Below are 8240 nucleotides of genomic sequence, written 5' to 3' on the forward strand. Positions count from 1 at the left end.
AGATTTCATATTAGAAATTGCTAAAACTGAGAGTTTACCCCTCATTCCAGGAACCATCTTCTCCACAGGAAATTGTCTTGTCTTGAAAGGAACAATTTAATTTGTATTCAATTACTATGATGTTACAGGGGACGTGGGCTGGGATTAAAAATAAAAGGGTCAAAGAGTTGTATAACTAAACCAAGATAGACCACAGCCCATCGTTTCAAATGGGAACAAATGAGTCATAGTGGGCAGAACAAGCAAGGAGGTGGGCAGAACCATGCACTAGCTAGCCAGATCGTTTGCACTCATTTTAAACAATGCAATATTTATTTTTTTACTTTGGCAAATGGTAAAGTCAATGAAACTTAGTCCAATCTGTTTGTAACAGATTCTAGTTTTGGGAACAGAAAACTGTATTGAGATCAAATATTTCATTGATGAGAAAATGTTCCATCTTCGTTCCATCTTCTCCCACACTGCTCTCACTACCATATTTGGTAGTGAGTGGAAACGCCAAGCGTATGCTTCACATTGATACATCCGGTGAAATATCTGTCTCATTGTTCTATCTGTGGTAGGGTGCTGTCCTCATGTTAGACGGCGGTCAGTTCGTGGATGTGCTTGGTTGGTTAGGTTATCCGGGCACCCTATCCCTGAAGGGCTCTGAGATTGATTGGCTGTTTGCCTGCGCTTCGGAAAACCTCCACCTCCTTCGCTTTGTCTGCCACACCCTCAACCAGGGCAACGTCCTCACCCCAGAGGAGGCCCGGGCCTTTAAGGTGACTTCATCAAGCCCATATTTGATCAGGCTGCCCTGGGCGAAGTCCTCAATACCTGTATGCCTGCGGCTGCAATTAGCGTGGTCCACCCTTCCTCATCTTTTTCATCCTTGACGGAGGACGAGGTGAACGTGGAAGATCTAGAGGCGGAGCTAGTAGCGTTGAAAAAGGAGAAGCATCTGAAACAGTGGCGCCACAAGAAGCTCCAGGTGCTCGCCATCCCCCGGGCTGACGCTGCGCTCCGATTAGCCGCCCAGCAGAATGCGGCCAATGGCAGGCTGAAGGATGCCAACGCGGCGCTGGGGACGGAGAATGCCGGGACAAATGTCACACTACAGACCTTCATGGACGAGGTGAGGCTACTAGGATCCTACCTCAAAGTAGACCCAGATTCCAAGGAAGGAAAGATCCAGGGAGAGGCTGCTGCCTCGGCCCTCAGTACCCACCCACTAGGGCCTCCTGTCCTGTTCTCCCAGCTATCTCTGGAGCACTATCTCCACCAGGAGGAGCTGAACACCAAGGCCCTGGCCACCCTCACCCGGCACCAGTTCTTCCCGGGCATCACCGACATGGTGGAGACCTCCTACTCAGAACGCTTCCAGTTCCTGGACCTCAGCCTCTGCGGAGATGGAGAGGGGGATGAGATAAAAGAGAAGGATGGAAAAGAGTGGTGGAGCAGAGGAGGGAGAGGACCAGGCTCCAGTGGGGTCAGATTGTGGTCCAGCACCAGTTGTTCAAGGCAAGGCAAGGGAGGAGGAGGGAGCCAGGGCCAGGCTCCAGTGGGGTCAGATTGTGGCCCAGCACCAGTTGTTCAAGGCAAGGCAAGGGAGGAGGAGGGAGCCAGGGCCAGGCTCCAGTGGGGTCAGATTGTGGTCCTGCACCAGTTGTTCAAGGCAAGGGCAGAGGAAGAGCGAGCCAGGGCCGGGCTGGGGTGGATCACTGAGAACCTGCGGTCATTCACCAAGGTAAGGCACCTGTTTTGAAATTCTTTATCGTATAACCTTTTGGAATGCCCTTTTTATTGCAATTATTGGTATCACTATATAACATGTTAGTAAGGGCAGTGGGCATTGGATGGTTCATGAGAGTTGCATATTAACTCTAACTTCTCCCTCTCTCCTCTCACAGGGCACCACCACCAACACCTCTCTCCAGGCGCGTGAGGCCTTGTCCAGGCGTGAGCTGCAGGGCGTGGGGGCTGATCTAGAATCTCTCCTCCAGGGGCCTCTACAGCGGCTCTGAGGCAACGCACCAGGCCTGCTCAACTTGCCTGTGGTTAGGGGAGACCTGGACCTGCAGCTGGCCAGACAGGAGTACTATACCTTCAGACAGGAGTACTATACCTTCAGACAGGAGTACTATACCTTCAGACAGGAGTACTATACCTTCAGACAGGAGTACTATACCTTCAGACAGGAGTACTATACCTTCAGACAGGAGTACTATACCTTCAGACAGGAGTACTATACCTTCAGACAGGAGTACTATACCTTCAGACAGGAGTACTATACCTTCAGACAGGAGTACTATACCTTCTGACAGGAGTACTATACCTTCAGACAGGAGTACTATACCTTCAGACAGGAGTACTATACCTTCAGACAGGAGTACTATACCTTCAGACAGGAGTACTATACCTTCAGACAGGAGTACTATATCTTCAGACAGGAGTACTATACCTTCAGACAGGAGTACTATACCTTCAGACAGGAGTACTATACCTTCAGACAGGAGTACTATACCTTCAGACAGGAGTACTATACCTTCAGACAGGAGTACTATACCTTCAGACAGGAGCAGGTACAGTTAGTTTGTTTTGTAATGCACAAATGCTCTTTTTGATCATGATGCAGACTAGGGCTGACCCCATTTAGTCGAATGGTCGATTGTTTAGTCGATAGGCTGTTGGTCGACTGGAATGTCTTTAGTCAAGCAGTAGCAAAAAAAAATATATATATATATATAATTCGTGCTGAGTGGACTGATCGATTGTGGATGCCGTGGGGATGGCACAGTCCATCAGTCTAAGACGTGCCACTGAAATTGGATATGGTTATATTATGTAAGAACAATTGTGCAACACAAATATTTTTTTAAATATTTTTTAACAAATTCGCTTTCTTTCGCCAGAGTGCTGTGGAGTGGGTGTGTGTCAGAGTGCTGTGGAGTGGGTGTGTGTCACCAGAGTGCTGTAGAGTGGGTGTGTGTCAGAGTGCTGTGGAGTGGGTGTGTGTCACCAGAGTGCTGTGGAGTGGGTGTGTGTCACCAGAGTGCTGTGGAGTGGGTGTGTGTCACCAGAGTGCTGTGGAGTGGGTGTGTGTCACCAGAGTGCTGTGGAGTGGGTGTGTGTCACCAGAGTGCTGTGGAGTGGGTGTGTGTCACCAGAGTGCTGTGGAGTGGGTGTGTGCCACCAGAGTGCTGTGGAGTGGGTGTGTGTCAGAGTGCTGTGGAGTGGGTGTGTGTCAGAGTGCTGTGGAGTGGGTGTGTGTCACCAGAGCCCTGTGGAGTGGGTGTGTGTCAGAGCCCTGTGGAGTGGGTGTGTGTCACCAGAGTGCTGTGGAGTGGGTGTGTGTCACCAGAGTGCTGTGGAGTGGGTGTGTGTCACCAGAGTGCTGTGGAGTGGGTGTGTGTCACCAGAGTGCTGTGGAGTGGGTGTGTGTCACCAGAGTGCTGTGGAGTGGGTGTGTGTCACCAGAGCCCTGTGGAGTGGGTGTGTGTCACCAGAGTGCTGTGGAGTGGGTGTGTATCATCAGAGCCCTGTGGAGTGGGTGTGTCACCAGAGTGCTGTGGAGTGGGTGTGTGTCAGAGTGCTGTGGAGTGGGTGTGTGTCAGAGTGCTGTGGAGTGGGTGTGTGTCAGAGTGCTGTGGAGTGGGTGTGTGTCAGAGTGCTGTGGAGTGGGTGTGTGTCACCAGAGTGCTGTGGAGGGGGTGTGTGTCAGAGTGCTGTGGAGTGGGTGTGTGTCACCAGAGTGCTGTGGAGGGGGTGTGTGTCAGAGTGCTGTGGAGTGGGTGTGTGTCAGAGTGCTGTGGAGGGGGTGTGTGTCAGAGTGCTGTGGAGTGGGTGTGTGTGTCATCAGAGCCCTGTGGAGTGGGTGTGTGTGTCATCAGAGCCCTGTGGAGTGGGTGTGTGTCATCAGAGCCCTGTGGAGTGGGTGTGTGTGTCATCAGAGCCCTGTGGAGAGGGTGTGTGTGTCATCAGAGCCCTGTGGTGTGGGTGTGTGTCATCAGAGCCCTGTGGAGTGGGTGTGTGTCATCAGATCCCTGTGGAGTGGGTGTGTGTGTCATCAGAGCCCTGTGGAGTGGGTGTGTGTGTCATCAGAGCCCTGTGGAGTGGGTGTGTGTCATCAGAACCCTGTGGAGTGGGGGTGTGTGTCATCAGAGCCCTGTGGTGTGGGTGTGTGTCATCAGAGCCCTGTGGAGTGGGTGTGTGTCATCAGAGCCCTGTGGAGTGGGGGTGTGTGTCATCAGAGCCCTGTGGAGAGGGTGTGTGTCATCAGAGCCCTGTGGTGTGGGTGTGTGTCATCAGAGCCCTGTGGAGTGGGTGTGTGTCATCAGAGCCCTGTGGAGTGGGTGTGTGTCATCAGAGTGTCACTCGCTAAGATAGTGCTATAGAGCATTTTCTCACAGACATTAAACGATGTAAGCTTTTTTATAAAGTACGGTCTGGATTGGACTTTTTTGTAGACACTAAGATTTCTCCTTCCAGTTCAGTTTGTTGTCCAGTATTACACCCATGTACTTATACGAGTCAATGGAGACAATCTCTTCACAATTAATTGAAATGGGATTAAAAACATGTACATTTTTCCTAAAATCTACCACTAGCTCCTTGGGCTTCAGTACATTCAGATGGAAGTAATTAGCCTCACACCATTTCACAAAGGACTCTTGTATATCCCTTAGATGAGCATCGTCTCCTCTCATGACACAGCTTACTACAGCGGAGTCATCAGAGAATTTCTGTAAGTGTCTCAGTTCATTGTTGTGTGTGTGAAGTCATTTGTGTAAAGGGTAAACAGAAAAGGTGACAGGACCGTCCCCTGCGGCGCCCCCGTGTTTGTACATATCCGATCTGATGCTGCCTGGTTCAGTCTTACCAACTGTGATCTATTGATCAGGTAGTTCACAATCCATTTGTTTGTGTGTGGGTTTATGTGAATGTGCTTTAGCTTTTGGGCCAGCAAGCAGGCTTGTATGTTATTGAAAGCACTGGAGAAGTCAAAGATCATTGTTTTCACCACACAGTCGGGCTTCTCCAGGTGCTCATATGCTCTGTGGAGGAAGTGGAGCAGAGCTTCTTCAGCACCAGCTTATGGGCGGTAAGCAATCTCGCAAAGGATCCAGATAGGCCTGTCAGTTCCAGGGTCCTGTCAGACCACCCCTCCCCAGCACAGAGCACCCTAGCCCCCTTAGAGAAAAGCCAGCTAGGGCCTGTGGACCACCATCCTCCAGGGCTAACGTTAGTCTAGCACCAGAGAACCACGTAACAAGCCGAACGACTCAAAGTGAAGGCTGGCACTTAGGAAGTGTAGATTTGGGAATGGCAAGGTCCTGAACGTAGCCAAGAGGATACCACCGTAACCCTGGAAGGCCAGAGGGAGAGCCTGGCTAAAGCCAAGCCCACAGAAATGGTTTCAGCTGGAGGAGGAGATGCTGACTGCCAGGACCCAACACTTGTAACTAAATGGCAGTTTGGGACTCTCCTGCTGCCTCCACCTGAAAGAGGCCAACGAGATGGCAGGCTGTGACAGAGACCAGAAAGAGGGCTGCTTTCCTTAATCAGAAATAGAGGAGAATGACATTGGAGCAAATGATTGGTTACAAAATGATGGTTTTGGTGCAAGTCATACACTAGAGAGAGATGATTGGTGGGAAAAAATCTCTTTAGTTTATGCGAAGTTTCCGAGAACCTCAGCCACAGGGACAGCACAGAGAGCCACGGTGTAGTTGAGTTAGTTGAGCAGCAGGTGGCGCTGCAGGGAGATAGCCCAGTCAGAGGAGTAAGTGACAGCAGGAGGACCAGGGGAGAACCACAGAGACCCCATCAAGAGGAAACTCCTCTTTGGTGACATGACTACTGACAATGAGAGAGGGTAGAGAGATGGAGAGGGCGGAAAGATTGACAGCATGGGAGTGGCGGAGTGCGAAAGAAGAGCAGAGTCGGAAGGAGGAATGAAGAAAAAGAGATTGGAAGAACAGTGGCAGTACCAACCTCCACCACCAGGAGGTGTCCCCCTCACAAGGGCAGATGAGTGATGGAGAGGGCCAGGGGGTTACAGAGAGGGACATGGATGGGCCATTGGTGACTACTGCACAGAAGAACTGTGGAGGAAGCACAGGTTGGTTCAGGACACACAAACACATTACGCACACAGTGGAAACGTGGGTTAGTTCAGGTCACAGTGGAAACATGGGTTAGTTCAGGTCATAGTGGAAACATGGGTTAGTTCAGGTCACAGTGGAAACATGGGTTAGTTCAGGTCACAGTGGAAACATGGGTTAGTTCAGGTCATAGTGGAAACATGGGTTAGTTCAGGTCATAGTGGAAACATGGGTTAGTTCAGGTCACAGTGGAAACATGGGTTAGTTCAGGTCATAGTGGAAACATGGGTTAGTTCAGGTCACAGAAAGACATGTATGAATTTCAGTACACTATATGTTAGAGATCAGTGGAGGCTGGTGGGCGGAGCTATAGGAGGACGTGCTCATTGTAATGACTGGAATGGTATTAATGGAACAGAGTCAAACGTGGTTTCCATGTGTTTGATACGTTCCATTTATTCCATTCCAGCCATTACAATGAGCCTGTCCTCCTATAGCTCCTCCCACCAGCCTCCACTGTTAGAGATGGATGTTGGGGATTTTATGGGATTTTATATCCTGGACAAATTGTCACTTCTGTAATGTGCCACTAGATGGACTTACAGGACTTTCAGTATTGTTCATAGATGCTAATTTAAGGCTGGTTTATCATTTTTCCCTCTAATGGTTACTGTTGGGAGTTGGTGAACGGGAAGCTGATCCTGAAGCTGTTGACCAGTAATCTATAGGGCCCAGAGATTTCCCCCAACCACAAGGCCTGACTAGGAAAAACCCAGGGCCCCAGGCAGATCATATATATATCACAGTGCTGATGAAATACAGGCTACGTCCCAAATAGCGCCCTATTCCCTATATAGTGCGTTACTTTTGACTAGGCCCTGGTCATAAGTAGTGCACTATATAGGGAATAGAGTGCCATTTTGTACTAAATCAAAAAAGTGTGAATCAGGATACAGTGATTATAACTGACTCTGAACATGCTGACAGAGAATCAGTAAGGAAGTGTTTATGTGTGTGTCAGTGAACAGCTGAGTCAGGAACAGTAATGTATAGACAGGACATCAGACCTCAGCTATGTTTCAGTGAGTTTGATGACCTCACTCAGTATGCAGACACAGGGTCTTGCTTAAACACACACACACACACACACACACACACACACACACACACACACACACACACACACACACACACACACACACACACACACACACACACACACACACACACACACACACACACACACACACACACACACACACACACACACACACACACAAAGAGACACACATACATACAATGTTAAGCAGAGAGAAAGCTTTTTTATTTTGTCTTCTTCTAGAACCCTCAGGTGCAGGTCATTCCATTCCGAGGCCTTCCCAGGAGAGTGTGAGAGCGTTCAGAGCCCCCCCTCTACAGGGGTAGAACCCCCTGGGGCAGACCCCCCTGGCTACTAAGCACCACAACACCACTCGGGTGTTTTACAGCCAGAGGATTGCATATTGGTTCATTTGCAGTCCGTAATTCAAACAACAACAAAATGGCCTCCCAGACGCCAGTTGTTTTGGTAAACACCTGAGTGATGGTGCTCGGGGAAATGTACGATTTTAATAGTTGTGTTATGGTTGGTATCTCGCTCCCATGCAGGAAACCACTGAAACCACAACCCCCTGTCCCTCTCCCTGAAACCCTTTGAGATACATTGTAAATGGCACCCCTACATAGTGCACTACTTTTGACCAGAACCCTGTGGATCCTGGTCTAAAGTAGTGTACTAGGGGACCATTTGGAACACACCCTTGAGAGTGCGTGAAACAGAGAGAATTCCCCCACTGCTCATCCCCTTAATTTCCATGGAAATGGAAGAGTTCAGCAGTATTGCACCACGGCACACCACAGCGTAGAGAAGTGATGGCTCCCTGTTGGGTGTTAAACTAAAAGGCCTGATGATAGTTTAACACTCTAGTCTTTCCACTAGGTGTGTGTTTGTGGGTGTCAGACCTGGGTTATTTTAATTAGATGTTTCAACTACTTTTCAATTCATTTCAAAACAAGTATTCAGATAGCCTTTATTTGAAAAAACAAGTAGTTCATTGTTGAAATACACGTGGAAAGTACACCCATGCATTTAACCCATGTATTTGAAAATAGCAT

At 49.2% G+C, this 8240-nt stretch overlaps 1 pseudogene; it reads left to right on the forward strand.

Moving 5' to 3' along the window:
* Nucleotides 1–575: 575 nt before the first annotated feature.
* LOC129835453 (HAUS augmin-like complex subunit 3) overlaps nucleotides 576–8240 on the forward strand; it is a 15081-nt pseudogene continuing 7416 nt past the window's right edge.

This window comes from Salvelinus fontinalis, chromosome 36 (assembly GCF_029448725.1).
Source record: "Salvelinus fontinalis isolate EN_2023a chromosome 36, ASM2944872v1, whole genome shotgun sequence".
In the NCBI taxonomy this organism is placed as follows: Eukaryota; Metazoa; Chordata; class Actinopteri; order Salmoniformes; family Salmonidae; genus Salvelinus; species Salvelinus fontinalis.